Raw genomic sequence first — 10000 nt, 5'->3', positions numbered from 1 at the left:
AATACCACACATACTCTATAGCAATACCTGAAATCTCTATTAGAAGGATTTTTAAATTTCTTTTTAGTTTAATGGGAATTATTTTTTTTCTAAATGCTTAGTCTTATGAACATATAATATAATATATGGACTTCTATTATCAAATTCTATTATTCTCAAATGTAAAAAATCGCAAATTTATTCAGCTTTCAAATGACCCAAACCCCATTAGAATCGTCAAAGCAGTTATGGAGAAACAGAAAAAAATGTTGACAAAGGTGAAGTTTTTGAGATATCCAGGCTCGAGGTTCAGGATACTTTTCCCTCAATTTTTTATTTATTATCATTATCTTTTTTTAGAATTCTTATCTCTGCGTCAATCTTGCTGCATTCTATGGCATTCACATGGTATTCTGAAGTGTAGCTGGTACCTGGTACCCCCTTTTGGCAATGACTGCACATGATTGTTGAATTAGCATGTGTCATCACAGACTTCCCAATGTCTAACCTGACCATGTGAGGTATTTCATAAGTAGAAGCAACTGCTGCAGCTGTGATTAAGAATTATTTCTCATCATATATTGTTTATTAGATACAAAAATAATATTACTGTGTAATAAAGGCGTACGTCTGCGAGATGTGTCATGGAGGTAGGAGCTGGCAACATTTTGTCTCCTAGAATGGCAACATTTTGTCTCCCTGAGACCCAGTCCTGGCGATCAGCTGATGGGTAAACAGAGTTGCCAGCTAACTACCAGAGAACACCAAATAAATCGGAAAAATCCGGAAAAAACTATTATGTCAAGTATATTTGCACAGACGTGACAAAGTATTGGAGCGGGGGGGGGGGGGTAGATATTCAGTCCTAACTCCTTTATATTTACATATTTAGCAGAAATATTACATCAGCAGGTTGCCAAAGCCTACTAGATTACACAAGATTTTTTTCAACGTTTCAAGTATTTTAAAAAATATTCGTAAAAAATCTACGGCGATGGCCCCCTTAACTATGCATTTGTGGGATCTTTTTGAAGACACATTTTTTTCCCCTCTTTTCCCCACCTACCCTCGTCCCCTACCCTACCTCTCTCCTAAACCCCCTCCCTCTCTACCTAATTTCAATCTATCTGTTCAGGCAACTAGCATTTAAATACTTTTATGTCATGATATTTATTTATATTATATCTTTGAAACAAAATGTTAAAAGTATGGATTAAATTTGGTAGATATAATCTTCATCTGACCTACCCTTGCCTTAATGACCGCGAGTGACCTGCCTCCATAAATCCTAGGGTCAAATTATCCTCTTTGTTATATTACTTTGCATTTCAAACGTTTGAGATTTATTTTTATTGTATGTATATTTTTACAAGCAACATGGGTCTTGTTTTACTCGTAATTTTATTGATATCAGCTTCAGCATTTTTTATGTATAAAGTGTTGTAATAGCTTTTTTTTTAGTTGTTCAGGTCAAGTCAGGTCAGGTCTTGTCAAATGATGACATCTCTCCCCTGTCTTAGATGGTATTTGGAATTATTTTCCACATTTTCTGAATTTCAGTTTAATTTATATAACATAATTTTTATAATATGAATTAACATTGTGATAGTCATTTGTCTTTTTCATTATATTTGGGAGCTGTAGTATATTTGTGCACATTCTGAAGTATATTTAGCCATAATTACTTGTTTTCTTTATAGATATATATTTTTCCTTGAATTTTTCATGTATGGTAAATTCTTTATTTCATTTTTTGGTAATTTGACTACTTATTTTTTTTACACATTTATCTACTAGCTCTTGCTATTTTGAACGAAATTCGGATAATGATTTCACTTGACCTTACTCAGGTAGAAGGTACCTACTTATAGCCATCTGATTCCGCCTGACTGAAAAATACATTCATGTCATTTGTTTTCAATTTTAATTCAGTATCTCTCGATATTAGATGTTAATTATACTATATCACCTACTGCGACTTCATTTTTGCTCTCATGATTCATCAATACATGCTAAATTACCTCGGTCATCCTGATGACGTTAGGTCAGATGACATCATATCAGGTCAGATTACATCAGATCACATCAGATGAGGTCAGATCACATCGATCAGGTCAAATCACATCAGATCAGGCCAGGTCACATAAAATATGGCCAGATCACATCAGATCAGGACAGATCACATCATATGAGGTCAGATTGCTTCAGATCAGGTAAGATTAAATCAGATAAGGTCATTGTATTAGGTCAAGTCAGGTCACATCAGGTCAGGTCAGATCACATCAGATCAGGACAGATCACATCAGATCAGTTCATATCACACCAGATCAGGTCAGAACACACCAAATCAGACCAGATAACATCAGATCACATCACATCAGATTAGTTCAAATCACTTCAGATCAGATCAGGTCACATCAGATACGGTCAGATGAAATCAGATCACGTCTTATTACGTAAGATCAGGTCAGATCCATCAGATCAGGTCAGATTTCATAACTTCAGGTCAGATCGCATTAGATCAGGTCAGAAATAAGATCAGGTCAGATCAAATAAGATCATATTATACTAGATAAGATATGACCACATCAGATCAGGTCAGATCACATCAGACCAGGTCAGATTGCTTCAGTTCAGGTCAGATCACATCGATCAGATGAAATCACATCAGATCAGGTTACATAAAATATGGCCAGATCAGGACAGATCAGTTCATATCACACCAAATCAGGTCAGATCACATCAAATCACGTCAGATCACATCAGATAAGATAAGATCACATGAGATCAGGTAAGATCACATCATATCAGGTAAGATCACATCAGACTAGGTCAGATTGCTTCAGGTCAGGTCAGATCACATCGATCAGATCAAATCACATCGATCAGATCAAATCACATCAAATCTGGTCATGTCATATCAAATCTGGTCAGATTGCTTCTGATCAGATCAGGTCAGATTTCATATCAGGTCAGATTACATAAGCTCAGGTCCGATTTCATCAGATCTCATTAGATCAGGTCCGATTTCATCAGATCACATTAGATCAGGTCAGATTTCATCAGATAACATTAGATCAGGTCAGATTTCATCAGATCACATTAGATCAGGTCAGATTTCATCAGATCAGATCATTTTACATCAAGTCAGATTTCATTACATCAGGTGAAATAACAACAGTGTCAGATTTCATCAGATCAAAATGAATCAGATCAGGTCAAATTAACTAAGATCAGGTAGGATCACACAGGGCAGGTCAAATCACATAAAATCAGATCAGGTTACATCAAATATGATCAGATCACATCAAATCAGGTCAGATCACATCAGAACAGGTCAGATTACATCAGATCCCATCAGATTAGGTCAAATCACATCAGATCAGGTCAGATTATATCAGATCAGGTCAGACTACATCAGATCAGGTCAGATTACATCAGATCAGGTCAGATTACATCAGATCAGGTCAGGTCACATCAGATCAGGTCAGAGTACATCAAATAAGGTCAGATCACATTAGAACCGATCAGATTACTTCAGATCCAAAAGCAGGCCGAACGTGTCCGGCCTGCTGAACCGAGCAAGGACAAGACAGAAACACCAACCACAAAGTCTGTCCATGCCTACCAGACTGAGGGAAGCCTGAACTCCCCTCAGAACTCCCTCAGTCAAGAAGGGGCTCCAGCTGTACCGGCCAAAACAGCTGCCCCCACTTCCAAAGGCCTTAAACCCCTGCAAAGTGGAGGCGTGAAGCGACGAAGGGTGGAAACTGACTCTGAAGAAGAGGCAGAACACACCCCAAGTCGACTAACGCGGTTTAAGGTACCAAAAAAAACTGAAGACTTCGACAATGCATACCAGCTGGTAAGGGCATTGGAGAAGGAAAGAAATGTGAGATTATCAATCCAAATCTCCAGAGATGAGGGCATGATCATTGCCCCCAAAGACAAAGCCACCATGAACTTCCTGCAGGAAATCAAGGTGCTTAAAGATGGGAGGAAGGTGTGGATCTCACCACTGACCTCCCAAGAGAAAAAATCCAAGATGGTGCTACTTAGCTTCCCACTAGGGTTCGACGTGGAGGTGATCACGTCTCTCCCACAAGTGGTGGAGGCTTCCCGCATGACCAAAGGGAAGTCTCCAACCAGGCAAGTCCTTGTTATCCTCAAGGGAGCCCCAATCACCACCCTTGATCTGGGTAACTGGGGCTCCTACAAACTCAGGACATATGTGCCAGAGCCCTTGAGGTGTTTCACGTGCCAAAAATTCAGGCATCACCAGGCCAACTGCAAGGCCAAAGCCAAATGTGGTGTATGTAGCGAGGCACACGAAACGGAAGTGTGTATTAAGGCACACAAAGATGGCCAGAAGGACACAACAGCCAAGTGTCCAAACTGTGCCAAAAAACATCATGCCTGGAGCCTGGCTTGCTCTGTCAGGAAACAGGCAGTGGTTAAAAAGCAGGAGCTAGCCAAAAAGCGTCCTGACTTTGTCCCTGCGCCCCCAGGTACCTATGTCTGGGGCCAAAACAAAAAACAAAATAAAAAGGAGAAGACTCCCCGACCTCCTAAGAGGAAGGAGTCGCCCCCACAGAGAAAATTGGATACCTCTAACAGAGAGGAATTCCCCGAGCTTGCTAGTGGCAAAACCACAAAAAAGAACCAAAGGGAAAAAGGTTCAAAGTCCACAGCAATGGTCCCCCCAGTAGATGATAATCTTTTCTTTGATGAGAAAGATATGACTCTCCTGTTGAGTGCTGTAGTTTCTGCAGTAGCAACAGCCTTGGGGAGGACCAGTGAGGAGGCGGAGAAAGCAGTGCAGGTCGCCATGACGGCTATGACCCAAACTGTGGCGGCTCTGAAGGGAAGGAAGCTAGAAGCCTCCAAACCGATAACGAGCAGCGCCCCCCTCCCTAAATCCTCGGAAGGCAGGCTAGCTTCAAAAGAAACACCACATAAAACCCCAGCTAGTCTGTCAGGACAGGCTGAAACTGTGCAGCAGGCCGAGTCTGTACAGCCAAAGTCTCGTCCTCCGACCCGAGGTGACACTTCCAACCTAGGCCCTACACCCCCTGGTAAGGCCTTAACCGGAGTGTCTGACTTAGAGGAAGTTGTACAATCCTCAATCAACGAGGATCTGTATTTATCTGATGCCACCAGCACTGGGGCATCGGAAGATGAAGCAAGTGACACTGAGTAACCATCATGGCACACAATCTAAGCATACTGCAGTGGAATATCTGTAGCTATAAAAGCAAGAACTCATTTCTCCAGTCCATTGTGCGAGCAAGGAGCATTGACATCATCATGCTCCAGGAGACACTAACAACGGGATCCGTGTGCTTCTCAGGATATCATGCCTTCACCACTCCAAACCTGGATGGTGCTAGAGGCCTGATGACCCTGGTAAAAGAAGCTATCCCTTGCTCCTTAATAGCCAATCCGCCGCACTGTGGAGATGGTGTTGAATCTCTTGCTGTTGAGATTCAGCTATCTGGGGGCCCTATAAAAATATACAATATTTATAGCAAACCACTGTGTGAGAGCTTAGACCTAAACCAGGTCTGTGCTACTGCAGCACAAGACCGAGTGATCATAGGGGGAGACTTCAATGCACACATGGCCATGCTGAATCCCCGCAAAAGGCCGAACGCGGCAGGCATTCACATAGCAGAAGTGCTTGAGACGTTCCCTGAGATCGCTCTTCTCAACACCAAAGAACCAACGCATGTGAAGGGAGGGGTCCTAGACCTCACCTTTGCCACTGCAACAATGGTGGAGAGAATTCGATGGTGTGTCGATGATACGGTTACTAGTGATCACTACGGCATAGTCACCACACTAATGGATGCAGGTCCAGCCCAAAGACCACATCACATTCCTAAATGGAAAACTGACAAGGCCAACTGGTTTGCCTTCCAGGAAGGCTTGGCTCGATGTCTGAAAGCCAATGAACCCAATAACAATAATGAAAATGTGGATGTGCTAGAGGCAAGGCTAATCCAGGCCATAAACCAGGCAGCCTCACAAACCATTCCCAAAACTCGTCCATGGTCCAGAACTCACAAAGACGCCTGGTACTATAATGACGAGATCAAAGAGGTCAACCACAGGGTTAATATGTGTAGAAAAAACTTCCGACGGCAAAGATCTCCTGACAATCTAGCCCTGCTGAGGGAAGCTGTTGTGGATGCCAAGGAAACTGCCAACAGAGTAAGGCAGGAAAAATGGCTGGAATGGTGCCAGTCTTTTGGGTACCAGACCAGCCTTACAGAGTTGTGGAAACGGGTCAGGCAAGCGACAAGCCGCCAAGCCCCGAAATCCACTCATCATGACCCACAATCAGAGGCTAACAGATTGGTGCTTGAGTTCTCTGCCAGAACCAGCACCAACAATCTGCCTCCAGTGATGAGAGAAAAACAACAAAACTTAAATCCAGAAAGACTTGCTCTCATAAGAGACAAGGAACTCGAAGCTGATGAAGCAGATGCCTTGTTTTCTCTTAGGGAACTAAGAAAATCATACAAATCCAGTTCTGGGTCAGCACCGAGATCTGATGGGATCTCTCACCCCATCATTTCGCATCTAGGCCTTGCAGGAGAACTTGCATTCTTGCAGGTTATCAACAAATCCTGGCAAACAGCCACGGTGTCCCAGAGCTGGAAACAAGCCACAATAGTCCCCATCCCAAAGCCAAAGGAGCCTGGCAAGTACCGCCCCATCTCTCTTCTCAGCTGCCTGGGTAAAACAGCTGAGATGGTACTCAACAGGCTCCGATGGAAAACGGGTCCCCCCCATGAACACCTGCACGGGTTCACAAGGGGTAAGAGCACTGCTCATAGCATTTCCACACTCTTAAGCGCAATCTGCACCTCGCCCGCCGTGATTGTCTTCCTGGACCTGGAGAAGGTTTTTGAGTTGGCAAGTCCACTTGCCATTCAAGAGACCCTAATCCACAAAGGAGTCAAAGGCAGACTCTTGGCCTGGATAGCTGACTATTTTAAAAATAGATCAGCAAATGTCAGATTTCAAGGCCACCTCTCACAGCACATGCCACTTGAAAATGGAACTCCTCAGGGAGGGGTTCTTAGTCCAGCCCTGTTTAATACCCTCATGTCCAACATACTCGACATTCACCTGCCAGAGGGATGCAAGATCATCTCTTATGCAGATGACTTGGCAATCATAGCCTCTGGCAACCACTGCCTTACTAGAGCTCAGCGTTGTCTGAACCTGGTGTCTGAAGAGTGTTGTAGGACGGGTCTAAAAATATCAGCAGCAAAATCCAAAGCAATGGCACTGAGAACCAATGTCAGAAACAAAAAACTCCCTATACAGGGTATGGATCTGGAATGGGTGAAGGAATATCTATACCTTGGTGTATGGATAGGACACACACTCACTTTCAAAAAGGAGATCCAATACCTGCTTGACAGAACCAAGGAAAGACTGTCAGTCATGAAAGTCATGACAGGGAGACACATAGGAGCAGGACATGCTGTCAATAGTTGTCTGAAGAGCAACTATTGACAGCTTACAGCATAGCATGCCCCCAGATAACATCTACCTCTTGACAACATTACTAAACATAGCCCAAAGAATCCTTAGTCAAGGTAGAATAATCATCATAAACTGGATCCCAAGCCACATAGGCATACAAGGGAACGAGCTTGCTGATAAACTAGCCGAAAAGGGCAGGGGTATGCCCCCATCCTCCATGATCGTTAAACCCAGCCGAAGGGGACTGAGCCAAGGTACCAAAGCTGCAGCGTGTGCGGTCCTCCGGGGAGCACATAGAGAAAACATCACAAAATCGCTCACTGCCAAGTGGTACTCAGATGCTTCAGGCATCTGAGTACCACTGGCCACTGGCCCTTCCTCCAAACACAAAAAGAGGTACCGAAGTCATACTATTCAGACTAAGACTAGGTTACCAATGCGCTTGGCAAATTATTGACAGTGAGTCTGGGAGGTCATGTAAACACTGCGGCGAGCCTAACGCCACCCTGTTACATTACTTACAGAATTGTGTACACACACAATTTCTGAGACAGGGACCACCCACCACAGCCGCCGGGCTGGTAAAAAGGGTGTGCAACATGCTTTCACCATGGCAGCTGGATCGCTTGCTTGCAATCCAGCCACCGCGGTAAGCATGCAGTTCAAAGAAAACATTTGAGTTAACTAGAAATAGTTAACACAGGCCGGGCCACCCCAGAGAAAAGGCCCGGGCGAAGCATGACTTCGCAAATCTAACTGAACTGAACTGAACTGCTTCAGATCAGATCAAATCACATCAAATAAGATCATACGACATAAAATCTGGTCGTATTATATTACATATTATACCACATCAAATGCGGTCAGATTACACTAGATCAGATAAGATCACATTAGATCAGGTCAGATCACATCACACCAGGTCAGATTGCTTCAGTTCAGGTCAGATCACATAAAATATGGCCAGATCATATCATATCAGGTCATATCATATCAAATCATGTCAGATCACATAAAATCTGGTCAGACTGCTTCAGATCAGGTCAGATTAAATTAGATCAGATCATCACATCAGGTCAGGTCAGATCACATCAGCTCAGGGCAGATCATATTTCACCAGGTCAGATCACATCGGATCAGTTCATATCACTTCAGACCAGGCCAGATCACATCAGATCAGATAAGATCACATAAGATCGCATCAGATCAAGTCAGATTGCTTCAGATCACATCGATCAGATAAAATCACATCAGATCACATAAAATATGGCCAGATCACATCAGATCAGGACAGATCACATCAGATCAGTTATTATTACATCAAATCAGGTCAGATCACGTCAAATCTGATCAGATTGCTTCAGATCAGGTCAGATTAAATAAGATCAGATTAGATCATCAGGTCAGGGCAGATCACATCTCACCAGGTCAGATCACTTCAGATCAGGTCAGATCACATCAGGTTGGGTAAGATCACATCAGATCTAGTCAGATTGCGTCAGAGTAGATCAAGTCAATTTACATTGGATCAGGTAAGATCTTTTTAGATCACATCAGGTCAAATGACAAGTCAGTATGATTTTATCTGCTTATATAATGTGATCCGACTTGATATGATTTAATCCGACCTGATCTGACTTGATCTGATGTGATGTATCCTGATCTGATGTAATCTGACTTGATCAGATCACATCAGATCAGGTCAGATCACATCAGACCAGGTAGATTACTTCAGATCAGGCCATTCACATCCATCAGAGCAAATCACATCAGATCACATAAAGTATGGCTAGGTCAGGGCAGATCACATCTCACCAGGTAAGATTTCATCAGATCTGGTCAGATTGCTTCAGAGTAGATCAGGTCAGATCCTACATCTTACACTGGATCAGGTAAGATCATATCAGATCACATCAGACCAGGTCAGATTGATTCAGATTAAGGCAGATCACGTCATATCACATCAGATCAGGTCAGATAACATCAGATCAGGTCAGATTACATCAGATCAGGTCAGATTACATCAGATCAGGTCAGATAACATCAAATCAGTTCAGATATCATATCAGGTCAGATTACATAAGCTCAGGTCAGATTTCATCAGATCACATTAGATCAGGTCAGATTCCATCAGATCAGGTCATTTTACATCACATCAGGTCAGATTTCATCACATCAGATGAAATAACAACAGTGTCAGATATCCTCAAATAAGGTCAGATCACACGAGATCAGTATAGATTATATCAAATCAGGTCAGATAACATCAGATCAGGTCATAGCACATTAGATCAGGTCATATAACATCAAATCAGGTCATCACATCGTCAGGTCAGATTACATCAGATCAGATCACATCAGGTCAGATTTCATTAGATCAGGCGAGATCACATCAACTCAGGTTAGATCACATCAGAACAGGTTGGATTAAATCATATCAGGTCAGATCACGCCATGTAAGCAGATAAGATCATACTGACTTGTCAACTGACCTGACTTGTCATTTGACCTTTGATGCTGT

Source organism: Penaeus vannamei, chromosome 37, assembly GCF_042767895.1.
Source record: "Penaeus vannamei isolate JL-2024 chromosome 37, ASM4276789v1, whole genome shotgun sequence".
In the NCBI taxonomy this organism is placed as follows: Eukaryota; Metazoa; Arthropoda; class Malacostraca; order Decapoda; family Penaeidae; genus Penaeus; species Penaeus vannamei.
Note: the sequence above shows the minus strand (reverse complement) of the source record.